We start from the raw sequence: 18,483 nt of genomic DNA, 5'->3' as shown, positions 1-18,483 counted from the left end.
ACATTATCTTTGAAATTGGATCATGTTAAATATTTTTATTATAGTTTTCTTTTGTGAATATTGCGATAAAGCAAAATACTGTGTTTTACACAAGGATGTAATGTGCAAATCTCTTACATGTCAATGCCTAAATTTCCAAAAGTCTTAGATGTTCTCTGATTTGATTAGAATTAGAAATACTTTTATTGTCCCACAGTGGAGAAATTCAGGAATGGCAGTGGCACAAACAAGTACGATACACCAGACCTACAACATTAAATAATATGAATACATTTAAAGTTAAAAGTTAATTTACCAGTAATACTATGCAGTTATTGTACAAACAAACACTCCCAGAGAAGCTAAAAAGAGTGTAAATGGACATTAGTATGTGAGAGATGGTAAAATTGATTCCTGATCAGATCAAAAACCTGAGGAACCAGTAGCAGGTTTCTAAACACTTATTGAGTCTGTTGGGAGCAGCAGAGATTATAATAGTGATTGAATTTAAAGGTAAAGAAAAATTGTATGGAGTGAACTGATAAGTAAGCATTAGATTGTAAATATCTTTAAAGTTGATCATCTCCTGTTCCATCAGCTAACAGATGAATTCAAAATCCTGTGTGAAAACATGAATACACTGACTTGTTTGCCCATTTCAAAGCAAGAGTTCCTTTACTTGGCAGATGTTTTTTTCCATCACATTTGGTGTCTCATTTGGTGTGGGTTCTGTGATTTGGTCCAAAACAACAAGCTGGCAGCGTCCAGCACCCTGCTGCCAGGGTTATTATAGGTGTCCAGCAGGAGATGACAAGTTGTCAAGCTTCTTTTCACAATATAACAGGGGTAAACACTAAAGCAGATTGTGCCTTCAGGTGTGAAAAGTTCAGCCTGATTCTTTTTCCTTTCTTTTCTCTCGCAGTATTCTGTTCCCAACACACACCGGTTATGCTTGTGTTTAATTTGCACTCCTGAGTCTGACAATACATTTCCTGCCCGAGGCTTGATTACGTCCTCTAAGCCCAAAGACAAACAAAAGGCCCGCTTTACGTTCAGGTAGCTCAGAACACAACGCTGTGTGAGGAGCTTTTTAACACACTTGAATGTTCTTGGTAAATGAACAAACATGATGAAGCATGGCTAAATCAGAAGAATAGGCTGTGCAGCGATTATAATGCAAAAGATAAAGAAGCAAAACATGTTCACAGCACAGATGATGCCAAAAAAGCAAAAGAAAAAACACAAAAGATTTCAATTTTCTTTCCTTAATCCCACCTAGATCGGCAAAGGCACACGTCGCCTGACAGGAAGCTGCAGTTCATGATCAGCACTCCTTTCTGATAAACATCGGAAAGAGTCATTCTCTTCTGTAATGAGGCTCAGAGACCTTATGAAATCTGGTCCTCCTTTGTAGCAACCGGCGTCCATCGAGCTGCTGCCGCCTATCGATGTCTCCACCTGCTGCTTTTCAAAGTACTTCACTTTCTCAGAGAGCACGGTCAGACTTTCATCTCAGTCTCTGGCAGTCTAGACAGGACTGCGGTTTCAGCGTGTTAGATTTGCAACAAGGTGCTAATTATTCAATTGTGACCCGAGAGGTATAAAGGTATATGTGCTCAGAAGTCCTCATTTCTATTCAGGTAAAGCCTTTTCAGGGTCTAGTGTCTGTCATATTGTTAAAGAGTGGTAGTAAAACTAACCTCTGTATAGAATGTAGAAAGTCATGTAAAAGTATTAGCACCTTTGATTTTTTTTTCACATTACTCTTGTTACGGTCACAATTTGAATGTATTTCCTGAGTCAACACTTTGCAGAAATAACTTTTATTGCAATCACATTTACAAGTCTCTTGGAGATATGTCTCTGCTAGATTTTTTTTTTACCTAATTTTTCTTTGCTAATTAGATTAGAAGAAGAGGAGCATCTGTGAAATAAATTTTGAAGTCCTTCTTCAGATCCTCAACTGGTTTTAAAGGGTACATATCATGGTTTTTAATGTGTTCCTTTCCCCATTTATATTATTCAGTCGTGGTCCATATAAAGTGGAGCTGCAAGGCCGTGGTCTGAATTACTCATAATTGTTGCAACACAGCTCCTGTTTTTACCATGTACTGGTTTGCATCTTGAGAGCAACTTGTTTTGGTGCAGTCTCTTTAAAACTAAGGGAGGCACTTTACACCCCACCCCCCTCCAGGTCACAGAGGGTTCCACTCCACCCCGTTCAGCCATATTTGTAGTACGCTGGGGGGCAGTATAATAAATGGTGTGGGTTAATACATATATAACTAAAGATATTCACTTATCACTTATCCACTTGTAGCTTCGGCATCTCTCAGCTTGGACTACAAAATTGCGGTGAAAAAAAATAAAATTGGTGGATTTGTGAAACTGGTGGTCATACAAGCAGAGCGGTAACACTTCAATAGTTTAATTGTTTGAGTCAAATAGTGAATAATCTGTCCTAAATATCGTCTCCACAGACAATAACATGGCAACAACAAAACACCGCTGCTGCATTGCTATCTGCTGGAGTGACTAGCGATATGGTGATCATGATCATAGGAAGGGAGTTTTTTTTTTCTCCATTGATTTTCCAAAACCCGGAAGGATTGCAGAGAAATGTCAGTGTTGGACACGAGCTTGTAACCGAGAGGACTTTACTGTGGAATCTGACCAAAAACACATAAATGTGGTCTCTAGATTTCCTCAGTGGTAAGAAGCCAACACTTGAACGTCCAGATCTGAAACCAGAGACTGCAGCACCTGGGCAGGTAGGCTACGTTTATTTGTCTTTTTCTCAGATGCTTTAAAACTTCATACAATCCATGAGGGCTGTTCATGTGAGCTTCAGTGTTGCCTTTAGTTCGCTTATTATCAACAACTTTGGGCTTGTTTTTCTCTAAAGTCACTTGTAACTTTCATGAGTCTGCGGTTGTGGTTTCTTGGGGTGGTTTTTCAACGTGAAGTTGCTTTTTTGAGCTTCGCTTTTTTTTAGACAAAATGCCTTTTTCTGGTTAACGTGTTGCACAGTAAGAGAGCGTGGCTCAAACCCCATGTCCCCCGCTACAACTACTTTATGAGCACTAAAAGTCCTGGTGTGTATAAACACCAGCTTAATACGTGCATTTGTGATGATTAGAAGCGGCTGTGGTGTTTTTGTTGCTGGTCTTCCGCTTCTTTTCATGTATCAAGTAGATTGTTTCTCTCTCAGTGATCTTGTTTGTGTGTGTGTGTGTGTGTGTGTGTGTGTGTGTGTGTGTGTGTGCGTGTGTGCGTGTGTGTGTGTAGAGGAGACGGGATCTGAGTGTCTGATTACAGCGGATGATTGACTGTTTTTAAGTCTATTTTCTGCAATGAGCTCTATAATAGATTAAAACATAGGCCTACAATAATACATGTATTTTTGCTTAGTATAAGCTGTAATTCTACACGGATTCAACGGGTTTCTTCCTCGAGTTTGCTCCACTGAGAGAGAGGAGAGGAGAAGCCTCTTCTACCTCTCTACTAATACTGCTTTCTTTCCGCTCATTTTGAGCCCTCTACACTTCAACCAACGTTTCAGCTGTTCTATGCTGGGTTTCTCCATTGAAGCAGGTTGAAACGAAGCTCCAGGGACGTCATGATCTTCCAAAATGATTAGTATTGCGGTTGTTGCCAATATAATTTGCACTCTTCCTGTCCGACCAGCTGGGAAACCGGCTGGCTCGGGAAAAATGTGACATCATTTGAGAAATGCCCCATTGTTCAAGAAAACGTAACAGACAAAAGAGAAATCTGAACGGGTTTAAATATATTACCCAAACAGAACGTTAAAATATCTACGCAGCACCTGCTGCTTTTGACCTTCCAGAGACTTTAGACTTTAGACTTTAGGGCTAAAACATGGATTTTGTATTATATGTGCCCCTTTATGTCTTTGACTTGACCATTCTTACACATTAATATATGCATTGAACTAAGCCATTTTATTGTATCTCTGGCTGAATGTTTAGGGTTGTTCTACTGGAAGGTGGACCTCCACCTCTGTCTCAAGTCTTCAGCAGCCTTTTTTTTCAACAATGGTTTTCTTCTTGCCACTCCACAAACACCACTTTAGGCCAGTTTATCAGTTTGGTACCAGTGTTGGTTGGTTTGCAGTTGTGCCTTACTCTTCCCATTTTTAAGCGATGGATTGAACAGTGTTCTTCGAAATAATGCTCTGGTCTGTTTTGTAACCTAGTCCTGCTTTAAGCTTCTCCACAACTTTATTCCCACCCAGTGGACTGCATTCCTTGGTCTTTGGGATGCTGCTTATTTAGTGATGCTCTAGTAAACATCAGGAGACTTCATTTTGCATTGTCTCTGTACTGAATTGTGCTATATAAATGAATTTACCTTGCCTTGCCTTCACATAACAGCAGTGAGTCACATTCTGTGACTTCTGAAGAGAGTTGGTTTCCCTTTTTTTAAGGGTATCTTAAGAAAAGAAGGCAGAACGTAAATAAATGCCACACTTTTCTGTAATTTCTTTTTTTAGACCAATAAGATAAAACATATAAATAATATTTGCAACAGTTCTTGTTGCTTTATCACATTAAGAAAACACAATAAACTGAAGTCTGTGTCATGTGGCAAAATGTGAAAAATATTAGAGGGGTTGGGATACTTTTGGAAGACACTGTGTACAAAGCCATCTGGCTTTTAAAGGTAAATCTGCTCTTAGGTTAACCTGATGGATGGAAAATGTCACAAGTGTTTAGGTGAGGACAACAAGAGTATCCCCAGACTCGAGGGATGAATAGGAGGATCCTGGATTTGGATCAACAACAGAAGTTAATCATTTCTAAGCAAAGCCAGATCCCAAAACTGGTTGTATTTTTCATGGACACCATCAATCTATACTGAGCCTTTCAATTAATCCTCCTAAAAAAAAAAAAAAAAAAAAAAAAACTATAACAACCACGCAAATGTAAAAAACAACCAAACTGGTTCAATATTTTCATAGCCGATTTAGTCCTTTTGCTGACAGGAAACCGTTTTATGGTTTCTTCAGCCTAATGCCTGTGGAGAATCGCCTCCCTTTCCTTGTAAAACTGTGAAATGTCAGAACAAAAAGATGAAGAGGCTTTGCTCTCAGGACGCTGTCACCCGAAGATATTATTTGGGGAAGAAGGGACACAGAGGAGAAGGAGAGCCAGAACAGAAGATGACTGATTTGAAGAAAGGAGGAAGAAAAAAAAACAGGGGTGAAAGCAAAGAGGTTGATGGGTTACACAGAGCACAGACTCATGGCTGTTTTAGGTAGTCCTAATGTCCACAGTGAAACAATTGATCAAAGCCTTAATTTTTCCACCCCATTCATCTAGCGGCACTAACAGGGAGCAGCCACCAGCTGGGCGGCAGCATCCCTGGCAGACTTCCAGAAAACCAGCCGAGAAAGACGAGCAACAGACCGAGCTCAGTAAGAGCAACAACATCTTCATCTAATGTGCTTCAGATCAAGACCGGCTGTCGATTCTCAGCAGCGCGGCTGCTCAAAACGGGACAGACAGACGAGCTTAGACTGTTTATCACATGTTCAAGTGCAGCACCCCCTCTGCTGCTACTCATAAAGCCAAACTGCTCTTAGCATTGTAAAGTTTCGGGATGTGCTTACAAGACAGCGTGCCGATCTCGCCAATAACACACAAGCACACCAGGCATTTCACAATGCTATTGGTAGCTGCCACTCACCCACACAACCACCCACCTCCCCGCCCACCCCTCTGCACTCACTCCCCGCCTGCCTCCCTGACTGCATGCTCACTGCAGATCCTGCAGGAGATGGATTGCTTTTCAAGGTGAAAGACATGTTTTGTGCTCAAGAAAGGACCAAATCCCCATCCACACTTATCCCCCAGACAAGTTAGGGAGAGCGGGGATTGGGGGTTGGAGTGGGCACAGATAAAAACAAGCCGAAGGTGCAATGAGGGAATGATGGATGGAAAGAAGGTTTAGGGGTGTGCAGATGGATGCTGAGTCTGTGCTCAGTGGAGAGGAATGTTTGTTCCCTGCTCCCTGCCACTATCCATCTCCCTTTTCAACAGTCCCACTTGCACTTCTTTGGCTCCCCTTTCCGCCGTTTATTTTGAAACCAGCGCACAGCTTTGAGGTTCGAGACCGCAATATGTTCGTGTCATGTCCCTCGCACTGACAATTCAAGGATTTTTAATAGAGAATTCAAAATATTTTGACCGGTCAGGATTTTGTGCTTGATTCTGATCTCGGGTTTAAATAAAACCCACAAAAAAACATTGACCTGCCTGTACCGATTTAAGTTGATTCAGATTTATCCCTTAAGAGCTATACAGTAATATAGGTAGATGTAAGAACAGTAATTATTTTTTTTTTTAGCTTTCCTCCCTGAGCACTCATTAGTTGTCTGGGGAGGAAGATGAGTCACATTGCCATGTGAGAAAACTGTTGCAAAGATAGAAAACGAAACATTCATAGGATTGACATTTAAACTGTCTTTATCATCTTTAATTAATGTTTAGCAAAGTTAGCAAGGTTAAAGTGTCTAAAACTGCATAATTGATGCACATTCCCTCAAGAATGTCAATCCTTCTATTGGCAGTGAGGTTTTAAAAGGCTGCCACCACTTCCAGATCCAGCATGTTCCATAGCTAAGCGCTTTAATGTGTGCAGCCTTCTTATTATCTAGTGAAATTCCTGCTCTCTGTCACTGCACAAGTCTGGACAAGTTTTGAATAGATTCTCAGCTGCCACCACTGAGGTGGGTAAAACTTCATGCTCTATTTACTAATATTCTTAATTCATTTTATAAAGAGTTTATTTATTTATTAATAATGAAGCCACTTTGGAAATTGCAGTATATAAAATAAGCAACAAAAACTGCCATGCATCAAATAAATGTTCACTGTGTAAAAGACCAAAAACACACCCTAAAAGTAATATGTGATTTAGCTTTACACAAAAGCAAAATGTGAAAATTAAATAAATCAATCACCCCAGGAGTTGCATTGACTTCAGTTGAAATCAAAGTGCCCGCTATTTCCCAGAAAAAAAGCGGGCAGAATGTTGTTCACGGTTACCTGTTGAGTTATCTTAAATGCCTTATTTCTAATAGGCTGCTCTAATACCAGAACATCAGCAAAGAAGCAATGGACAGGTTAATTATTAGAGCCTGCATGGCAATGTGTAGGAATAGAAACTTTGCTTCCAAGACAGGTTTGAACCAGTGTGAGGCTTCATTACCACCTGACAGCGGGCTCAGTGGATTTAATTTAGCTCTGCCATTTTTTTATAGGCACCCCTCTGCAACCTCCACCCAGCAGTGACGCCCCGGCTACATCATTTTGCTATTAAACGCACGTCCCATCAATATGCACTCATCAAGGCTGTCATGCAATCACCGCTATTTTAAACAAAAAGCTATCCGAGAGCGAAAGCTTGTGAAATGAAGATAAATTATGTCTACAAAGGCGTACGATTGTGGAAAATAGCAATGGTTAGTTAAAGATGTAACGCAGAAAAGAAGCAGAATAAAATAAAAGGCTAAATCAGCACTCATTGTATTGATTTTTAAACCCCTAAATAACATTTTCATTGTATATGTGCTTTTAGAAGATTGTCCCTGATCAGTGATGTCTGCCACCATCTCTACATCTCAAACTCCTTACAAGCTGTGCCCTTAATAAAGTCTGAATTAAATCCAATAGCACTTTCTATCAGGAGTTAAATTAATTGTCTGGATGCAATCATCAGAGTGTAATGGCCTGTGCGCTGCCTCCCACCTGTGTTGATTTGCTTTGTGTTGGAATGTTGTAAATAGTTGAGTCACATAGCTAGGGCTGCCGAGGCTTTTAATGGTTCTCTGGTGACACAGCAGCGGACCAGCAGCAGGATGATAACACCTGGCAATAGCTTTGACCTGAGCACACATGCTGCTCTGAGCGCATCCAGATACATACACTGAAAATCTCCCACCAACAGGATGGGAACAGTAGATCACGGGGACGGCTATCGTTTGCTTCCTTTACAACGAATCGCTGCTAAGCCGAAACCCATTCGATTGAGAACTAAGCTTCGTTAAATTCAGCAGTTAAAAAAAAAATGGCATCATCAGATTGACTGCAAACTGGTTCAATTATGGGAGAAACGGGCTGGGGTGCAATGTTTGGTTTCAACGTGTCATTTTTTTTTTTTTTTTTTTGTACTGCCAGTGGCGATGAATGTCACATAAAGGATGTGCACATGAAAAAAGCAGTTTGTCATCTTAAACCGGGCAGACCCAATATTTAAAAAAAAAAAATCAGATAAGGAAGCACATGTGGTTGAGACCAATGCCCGCCAGCTATCACAGCCCAACCTAAGCCTTTGAAATAAATGTATATTTTATTGCATCTTACTGTGAAAAAAGCCAACATTTAATTTATAATGATTTACTCAGTAGTGTGGGGAAATGGACTTTGCCACTGGCTATTATTTGAATCCTGCTGGCAATACTTTTATTCTAAAAGAGCCTTTTGGTAAAGTACTGTACTTAGTCACCTCTAACAGCATTTCACTAAGTTGGAGCGCGGCGCGCAGAGCACGGGATCTTTGACCATCCCTTTTCACACAAAAGAGTCCCGGACCTGTCTTCAGCTCTCTCCTCTTCAGCTCATTCCACAGGTTTTCCTTTAGGATTCAGATCTGAGGTGGTTATGGACATTGGTTGATTTTCTGTCTGGTGAAATATTTCTGTGTTGATTTGGCAGCATGAGAGAGTCCACCAGCTTTTTATTTACAAGTATCCATGATGCCATGAACTCTTCCAGGGCTTTTGAAAGAGAAACAGTACCACAGCATCACGGATCCTCTACCATGCTTAACAGTGGGCATGACGTGCTGTTGCAAATATTCATCCTTTGCTTAACAAACAACCCTCCAGGAGTGTTTATTCCAAGGAAGCTCAGGCTTGGTCTCAGAGAGGTAGAGCCAAGCAAACTCTATTCCACGCGTGTGTTTCTGATGAGAGGACTGAAAAGAGCTCCTTCCTGGCATCATTGCCATGCGGATGCCATCTAACGCTTGCCATAAAGATTGAAGGAATCCAAGAAAGCACAATACAGGCAGTTCTCTACATTGTGAGCTTTGGAGATTTTCCAGCAAGCAAACGTTCCTAAAAGCTTCGATCAACCTAAAATACTAAGGTATAATTTTCAAAATTGCTTTATAATTATAGGTTGAGTTGTTCTGCATTTGTAATGAAATTATGCCACCAAAAGTGGATTTGCCAATTGTTTCAAACCTAAAAGAAAATCTAAGAATTTGTCATACAACTTTTTAATCATTTAAAATACTACTCTGATAACAAAATTGAAGTTGAAAATAGGAAAAAATAGGAAGTTTTAACCTATCCTGTATATAAATTGAATGGCTCTTGGCATCACCAGCATGTCTGGCAGCCCTTTGCAGCACCTTAGTTTGCATTTGCCCGTGGTCAAATTCAGGTGAGACGTAAACTGAAGTTTCCTTTTTGACAGTTTAGATCGCAAAAGTGGAAATTGGTTGTTTTAAATTGGTTTATAGAAAGATGAAGCTGTGTAATTGTGTTGTGTGGAGCAGATGTTGCAAACAAATACTCTTTAAACGGGTTTATTTTTAACAGAAACTTCGCAGCAGATTGCTGTGTTTCTCGGCTCATTAGAGTGGCAGATTAGTGAAGCTGTGTCAAATCATCTGCAGGGAATATATGTAGCATTGTTTGATGTTTGCACAAGAGCAAACATAAGGCCCAGATAAGAACATCGCTCTCCAGCACAACAGTGAGAACTCCAAATGTTATCTCTGACTTGACTGGTAACTGCTGAACAAAAGCAGAGCATTGAAATGGGAGGGGGGGGGGGAAATCAATGATAATCAGGACAGTTTTGGGCTCATGCAGAGCTAACCTTCAGCTTAAAATTAATTAGACAGTGCTTTCATTCAGAGTCGGCAGAGAAAGGAGAGCCTGCACCAGATTTCTAAAGCACGCTCATACTCTCCGTCCATGAATGACTCAGTTTAGTTGATAAAAAGGTATGATTTTTTTTTTTAAGGCCAATCAAAAAGAGCAACGGAGAAAATTGAGCTGATGAAAAAAAATAAAATTGCAGACGTAGTCAGTATCAGGTTGAAATGATTAAGCTATTTGACTCTGGAGGGCAATTAGAACTCAATTAATGCCATTTATCTCCAGCAGACAGGACACCGTTGGCCAAGAGAGGAGAGCTTCACTGCAGGGCTATCAACTATGATATCACAACACAATGGCAGGCGGGGGGTTTAACCTTAGCTCTGAGGGGTGAACAGCGCATGCGATACTTGATTCAGACCAGACGACACAAAAGCATTTCCTTTTTTGTTCTACATGGAGAGGGTTTTAAATGAAACACTCCAGGAGGGGCAACATCAATTAGACTCACATTTGTATGCGTCTTACAGCTGTCAGTTTGCCACTAATGCAACAGGTGAGTGAGGAGCATGACAATGTGCATGTTGAAATATTAAGATCATATCTAGAATATGACCTGGAGCATGGATGCAGTTTTTCTCCTTCCTTTCAAAATGATCCCTTCCCGCTCATGATTACTCCAGTTTTCTGCTCTTCGAATGATGTATTGTATCCTCCTGCTATCTGCTCTTCCTGTGCAGCACTTTCACCGTCACCCTTTTTCCTCTCATATCCAATCTAGGGAGAAGATCTGCTCTGAGATTTCTGCTTTCCTGCGCTCATGCACCTTTGAAAGCAACACTTGTATTTACTGTGCTGAGTTTGAAAATAATCGTAAGTATCCTGTACTTTTACACAGCGAACATTGTAAAAAGAAATGAGCCGTCTCAGTCGTCAGTGATCAATACATCTGCCGACAAGGCAATTACTGTGGTCTATTGGGTTTTTACTTTTCTATTCCATCCTACCTCCAAGGTGGATTCTTATTGTGCAGCTTTATTATCACATTCTAAAAAAAAACAACTAAAACGATGAGCATCCATTTAGGTTTAAATCTCCACAATAACACCTACGGCGCCTTACAAAAAGCGACTCCAAAAACCTTAAATGTCCTATGTTTGGATGTTATTTGATAGAACAACACAAAGTAATGCACATGCACATTTTTCACTGTTCTCTTTGCAAAACCTCTTTTAAAAAGAGCTCAGGCTTAATCAGACTGGATGAGTTGGTATTAGCACCAATAACGTTTTGTCACAGATTAGATATAGGTCTAGGTCATAGTAACACATATGCTTTCATCTAAGTAGGGATGTTATAAGATGAGCCGAGGCTTCGAAGCGTGTGTTGAGACACAGAGAGCGATCATATTTCTCCAATTTTAGCCTCCCTTCATTGGCTTCCTGTTAAATCAAGAATAGAATTTAAAATTCTCCTTCTAACGTATAAAGCCCTTAATAATCAAGCTCCATCATATATCAGAGCTCTGATTACCCCGTATGTTCCTAACAGAGCACTTCGCTCTCAGACTGCAGGTCTGCTGGTGGTTCCTAGAGTCTCTAAAAGTAGAATGGGAGGCAGATCCTTTAGCTATCAGGCTCCTCTCCTGTGGAACCAACTCCCAGTTTTGGTCCGTGAGGCAGACACCCTATCTATTTTTAAGACTAATCTTAAAACTTTCCTTTTTGACAAAGCTTATAGTTAGAGTGGCTCATGTTACCCTGAGCTATCTCTTTAGTTGTGCTGTGATAGGCCTAGGCTGCTGGAGGACATCAGGGTCTAATTTTCTCACTCCACACTCAGTTCAGGTTTTCGATGTTGATAGATTGGACAGAAGAATTTGGATCAAGTTTTCACAGTTTGAAGACAGTTTGTAAAGTTTAGGTGAGAGGAGGAGGAGCTTAGAGATATAAGAGAGTGAGGAGATGACAGAGGATGGAGCCAGCTAGGAAGAGGAGGATCTCACCTATCTGGGAATATTTGACTTGAGGTAAATCTAACATTCTTAAGATTCATTAGATTTGCTTATCAAGAACTGTATTTTTCACTGTTTATTTATTTATAGGTGAGGTGCGTTAGCTATTGCCTTTGTTTACTGTCTCCATTTTATGACGCTGCTGTTGAGCTGTTTGCAGAGAAAAATGTTTCTGCCTCCATAGTGGGTCCCCTCAAGAAAATCCTTCAGGAGGAGATGACAAAGTCAGCACCAGCAGCTGCATTAGAAGCTGGAGACCACCTCATCAGCCAACTACGGGAAAAGCTTCAGATTTTGTAGACCATGAGCATCCTATCCCCAGCCCTCCTTGACTCTAGATTCAAAGTCATAGGTTTTGGCTGAATGCATGTTTTATCATCTCTTGAGTTTTTGGGAAAAGGATTACTTTGTTATGGATGTTCTTCTTTTGTTCACTGTATATAGTTGTAGAAATTTTTTATTTAATTTTCTTAATAAAAAAAGCTAAACAAAATCCATCTAAACCAAAAACTGATGAAAAACTCTTATTTCTGAATAAAATCGTTTTCCACGTTGCACAAGCACTTTAACTGTCTGTCTGTCCCATGCCATTTCAATAAAGTGGCAGAAAAAAAATACAGAGCCAGCCATATAATATTGTATTTAGAAAAAATACACACAAAACATGTTAAAAATATTTTAATATACACATGCGACTATCATAAGATACATTAAAGGGTATTACTTATTAATAATAATTCCCAAAGGTCCTAAAGGATAAAAATAGAGGCAAGCTTCATTATTTTAGTGACTGTGGTTATGTCAGTCAATCGGTCAGTAGGTGATTTCATGTGCAAACAAAGCTTCGAGAAACAAACGCTTTCCTGAAGCAATTGGCCTGATGAGGCCTCGTCTCACCATCACTACATCGAAGCCATATCATCGTAGCTCGCATTGTATTTTTAGGGTTGTAGGTTAATCTACACCCCAGCCCAACGACTTTTGCAACTTCTAACCAAACTTCTTCCACAGGTCCCCCGTTCTTGCTGTGATTCTGGACAGCTGTCTGCTCCCTCGGTCTCCTGCTGCACCTCCTGATTATTATTGTCACCTGTGGATCCTCTGGCAGCAGCGCGTTAAGCTAATTACCAACACCTGTTCCCCTGCCTTCATGTGCTGGGCTCCCACAGTCTCATGCTGCCAGACTGTTGAAAACCCTTCAAAGAGTAGATGGCCAGCGTTTGTCCTGGCCTGCCAAGTTTCCAGCCTGGTTCTCGTCTTTAGGATTTCCTCATTTCGCCTCGCCCTTGTTGGATACCTTATTTGGCTTCATAGTTTCCGGAGATGACCTGGACAGTTTCACTACCGTCAACCTCGCCCAGCCCTAGTTATCTATCAGCCACCGTGCCACGGATCCTGCCTGGCGTTGCTGCAGTGCGCCTGCCCAGGACTGCCACAGAACATCTGCCCAGTGTTGCCTGTGGGCTCCTACCCAGAAGCCTCAGCGTTTTGCCTGCACCAGAGTTTTGGTGCATGAGGGCCAAAGAGGTCAGTTTTGGTCTCCTCTGACCAGAGGACCCTTCCTCCACATGTTTGCCATGTTTCTTACATGGTTTGTGGTAAACTGAAGAGGGGACTTGTCATGGCTTTCATCAAACAATCCAGTAATCGTGACATTTTCACATAAATCAGATTATTGGACTATGACTAATAGTTGCCCAGGCAACATATTCTCCCACTTGAGCTGTGGATTTATGTTGCTCCTCCAAAATGACCATGGGCCTGTTGGCCACTTATGATTAATACTCCCCTGGCCCTGGCTTGTCAATTTGTGGATGGCGACGTCTTGGTAGGTCTACAGATGTGTCCAACTCTTTCCATTTTCAGTTGATGGATTGAAGACGGCTCTTAGAGATGTTCAAACTTGGATATTAGTTTATAACTTAACCCTACTTTATACCTTTTTATCCCTGACATGTTTTCTGTGCACCTTGGTCTTCCTGATGCTGTTTGTTTACCAATATCCTCCAGCATATCTCTGGGGCCTTCACAGAACATCTGGATTCATGCTGATATTAGATCACAACCTCTGGATGTATTGGAATTTATTTATGAGAATCAGAAAAAGAGCAGCTGAATATATTATACACATTTCAGATCTGTGTAATTTAACCATGAAAACTTTTCCTTCCATTTTACAATTACTCTCTTCCCCAATCAGATCAAATGCATTGAATTTTTTTGGTTGTAGTTTTGATAAAATACGACAAATTTTAGGGGTATTAATACTGCCTCAAGGCACTGAAAACTATTTCACTACACTCAAATGTCAGTAGTGAGTTTATAGACTATTACAATATGTTCAAAATCCACACAACACATTCAGAGCCTTTCCAGTATTATTTGGAAAATGTTGCACACTTCTCACACTGGAACCCTAAAAATTTCCCTGGCAACTGTGTCAACGCTGTCATCCGAAAAGGTAAATAAGACCTCTCAATCAGCGCGTCACATCAGAGGTACAGTACTCCCGTTTCTCACCGCGCCGAAGCCAAATGTGACAGCTTCCCTCAACTATGCTGCCGCGCTTAGCTGGAGAGTGACACGCGTGTGGCGGAATATTTCCCCCACTAGCAGCATCAAAGCTTGTCTATAAATACATTTATAGATGCAAACCTACAATGACCCATATGCAAAGTGAACGCTCAAGCTAACCCTCTGAATGATAGCAGGGAATTTTTTTTTTAATCACAATTTCTAGTCTCTTAAATGTTTGTATTCAGCATCTACTCAGAATGAGAACGGCAATAACTTAAGGTTTTCCACAGAAGTCCTTTAATTGTATAGTCTAAGTCACAAAATTATAACTGTTTTATGTGTAAGTTGCAAACTGTTTCCTTTCAAAGCTGCATTCTTAACATTTTCTGTTTTACATATAATTGCACCAAGAAATCAGCTGGTTACTGGACTTTAAATTTTCAATTTTAGATCTGGATTTCAAATCTACAGTAAGTAAATGTTGCAGATAACGCAACTCTAACTGTAATTATCAACTTGTGACTAGTATAGATGGATTTTTACTTTGACCGGTGTTGCCTGCTGATTGGCTGGTAAGAAACTTTATTACAACAAAGCTGAACCTATTACAAAAATATGTCATTTTTTATTAATTTAAACAAACAAATGCTCTTTGTCATGGAACAGGCTGGATTTGGAAATGTTAGTATTCTTTTAGAAATCTGTGTTGATGTTAACAGCAATAATACCATAATCAAGCTATTCATGCTATTTTTGCTAAACATTAAAAAGCAGAAGCTTAATGCAGTTTAAAATGTTAATTAAAATCTTTCTTTCTTTGTTTTACAAAATCCTGTTTAACTGCAAAGCTGTGTGACGCTGACTGCTCTCCCTCTCACACACACACACACATTCACACGGGTGGACTTTCATGCAGCTCTTTATACACTGCTCAAAAAATGTGAAGAAACACTTCAAAGCTTCAATGGGAAGAAAAAAAGATGCTGGACATTCACACCGGTATGGAATGGGGAATGTGTTGGGAACAAAAGGTTGCCACATCTTTTGATGAAAGCTAAACTTTTCAACCCACAGAGGGCTTAATTCAAAGTCACAGAAAAACAGATGTGTCAGGTTAGTCCAATTTGCTGAAATATCCATGCAGCAACTAAAAAAATGATCCTCAGTAGTTAGTGTGGCCCCCAGAAACTTGTACGTATGCTTAACAATGCCCTGTATGAGCATGGCCCATGACACGTCTATACCATCATCCTGCAGGAACTGGCTGCATACTTTTGCCACATGAAGCTGGCTATTATCATGTACCAGAGGGAACCCAGGAGCGACTGCATCAGCGAAGGATTTAACAATTAGTCTAAGGCTTTCATCCCGATACCTAAATGCAGTCAGGGTGCCATCATTTATCCCTTACAGGTCTGTGTGTCCCTCCACGGATGCCTCCCCAGACCAACACTAACCACCACCACGTCGATCACGCAGCATAACGTTCACCTCAGCTTCTCCAGACCCTTTATCGTCTGCACCATGAGTTCAGAGTGAACCTGCTCTCATCTGTGAAAAGAACAGAGCACCAGTGCCAAACTTGTCAGTTCTGGTGTTCTGTGGCAAACGCTAGTCGAGCTCCACAGTGCCTGGCACAGAGCACAGGGCCTACTAGAGGATGTTGGGCCCTCAGGCCACCCTCATGAAGCCTGTTTATAATGGTTTGGTCAGAGACATTCATGCCAGTAGCCCGCTGGTAGTCCCTTTGTAGGACTCTGGCAGAACTCATCTTGTTTCTCCTTGCACAAAGGAGCAGATACCGGTCCTGTTAATGGGTTAAGGGTCTCTGATAGTCCTGTCCAGATCTCCTGGAGTAACTGTTTGTCTCCATGAATCTCCTCCATGCTTCTTAGACTGTGCTGGAAGACACTGCAAACCTACTGGCAATGGAGCATAATGATGTTTCATCCCTGTGGAGTTGGACCGCCTGTGCAGCCTCTGTAGGGTCCAGGTATCGCCTCATGCTGCCTGTAGTGAGACTGATCCTGGTCAAACATAAAACTACTGAAAAGCAGTAAAAAAAAAATCTGTATGGTCTCCACCTGCATAACCAGCCCTGCTTTTGGGTTTGTCTCATTGTTGACCCTTTAGTGCAACTGTTAATTTCATTAACTCCAAAACAAAAAGCCGACACAGTGTAACAGCCGTCTCTATTCCTGAACTGACCAGAATAATATTCCAGAAGTTTGAGCAGTGTGTATAAAATTGATGACCAAACACAACATAAATGTAGTTTAAGGCTTGCAGCATGTATTATATCATATCACAAATAATACAATGCAAACAGGTAATTTTCACAATTATAATACTACGTTTTGGACCTGTTAGTGAAAATGATGTTTCCTAGAATCTAATATAAACTGTTTAATTTAAATAGATATTACTTTACAAGACCTAGCTTTGCAGGTGCATCTTTCTCCGCAGTGGGAAGTCCTTCACAAAACACTGCAGAACAAACTTGTTCCTATTTTACAGCTTATCATTACAAGATCAATATTAAAAACAGTCTGCGGAAGATAAGAAACATGCAGCAGAGGCCAAGTGCAAAACAAACAAATGAATAACAATGTACACCTGTAGAGAGCACAAACCGCAACCTTAATGCAGAACAGAGCTTTTCAGTACAGCTGTTTGCATAAATGTTTACATAAAAGCAGAAGACCTTTCTGAAGAAAATGTTAAGCGCCGACTCACAATTAAAGGGGCTCCCATGTGAGTAGGGGCCCCACCTCCAGTTAAGACCACAACCCACAAACACAATTCATCAATTCTGTCCATGCTTACATGTTTTTGCTTACACCATACAATAAGACATTTCTTAAATTAACTCCATGACAGAATGTTTTGCTTCATATGCTTATGTGTTGGATAGCCCATGGATAAAATAGGCCTATGGATTTATTCATTTAAAATATATTATTTAATTAGAACAAGAACCAGAGCCAGCCCAAGGTACTAGTGAACTAAGCAGTGGTTCCAGTGGAGGTCTCGCAAACTGTAAATGCTTAAATCTGAACACAAACCATAGGTCTAAAATGTGTATATGTGTTTTATTGAGAATGGTAATACTGTTAAAGCTGACATGAGAGTTTCAGCAGAGATAAATTAAACAATTGTTGTTTTTTAGGGATTTATTAAGGATAAATCTGTTTTGAAGTGTGGTTTGAAGGGCCCCAAACTTAATTTATACAACCTTGGGCTAGCCCTGGCAAGACCCCTTCTGATCAAGACATCATAGGCACAGTTGTGTTAATGCAAAATTATCCTCAGTAAATTTGTGACTAAACAGAGTTATTCCTATGGCTCACTCTTTTGGTCTGGAATTTCTGTCTGAAAAAGGGACTTAATTACAAACAGGGGCCAAATGTATTATCGTCCCAAACTGACAATGTAAAACTGACAATTGTATGCATTGTGACCCCAGCAGAAGAGGGTAGATAAATTAGCAGCATTTATTAATTGAAGATTTCCTTTTATGTTTATAATATCTACATTTGTGAAATATTCCTGTGGGATTTCAAGTGCACATGGGCCCCTGAGGTTAGCAGGGGCCCCAGGAAGCTGCATATTCTGCTTTCATGTCTGGCCAGCTCTGCACAACTTTAAAAGGACATAAATAATATTCTCTTCAGTGACACTGACCTGTGGCGGTCTTTAATGTGGGCAATCTGGCTCACAACCCAGGGTGTCACACTATTAGGGGTCAACAAAACCGCAAGGGTGGAAAAAAATATCGGTGTAATAATAGTTTTTCTAATGCTTTTTGTGAGAGCCAATCCATGGGTCTGAGTAATGTGAGGATATTTGACTGTAAATGCACTGGTTGATGATGCCAAACCTGGCTTGGGATTTCAGGTTCTACATTGAGCATTTAACATTTACTAGTGTTTTATAGAAATCATCTGAAAATGTATTGCAATAAAAAAATAATAAATAGGAGCATTTTTAAAGCTGTTTGGCAAGAAGAGCACCTTATATTGAGATCAGCATAAAAGACACATTCTTAACTAGT

At 40.4% G+C, this 18,483-nt stretch overlaps 1 protein-coding gene across 1 annotated transcript in view; it reads right to left on the bottom strand.

Annotated features, from left to right (window-relative positions):
- LOC105927081 (G-protein coupled receptor 22) overlaps nucleotides 1-18,483 on the bottom strand; it is a 30,425-nt gene that overhangs the window by 10,616 nt on the left and 1,326 nt on the right. The gene's annotated exons all lie outside the window — the stretch shown is intronic.

This window comes from Fundulus heteroclitus, chromosome 20 (genome assembly GCF_011125445.2).
Source record: "Fundulus heteroclitus isolate FHET01 chromosome 20, MU-UCD_Fhet_4.1, whole genome shotgun sequence".
In the NCBI taxonomy this organism is placed as follows: domain Eukaryota; kingdom Metazoa; phylum Chordata; class Actinopteri; order Cyprinodontiformes; family Fundulidae; genus Fundulus; species Fundulus heteroclitus.
The sequence above is the reverse complement of the archived record's forward strand: the minus strand, read 5'-3'. Positions and strand labels throughout refer to the sequence as shown.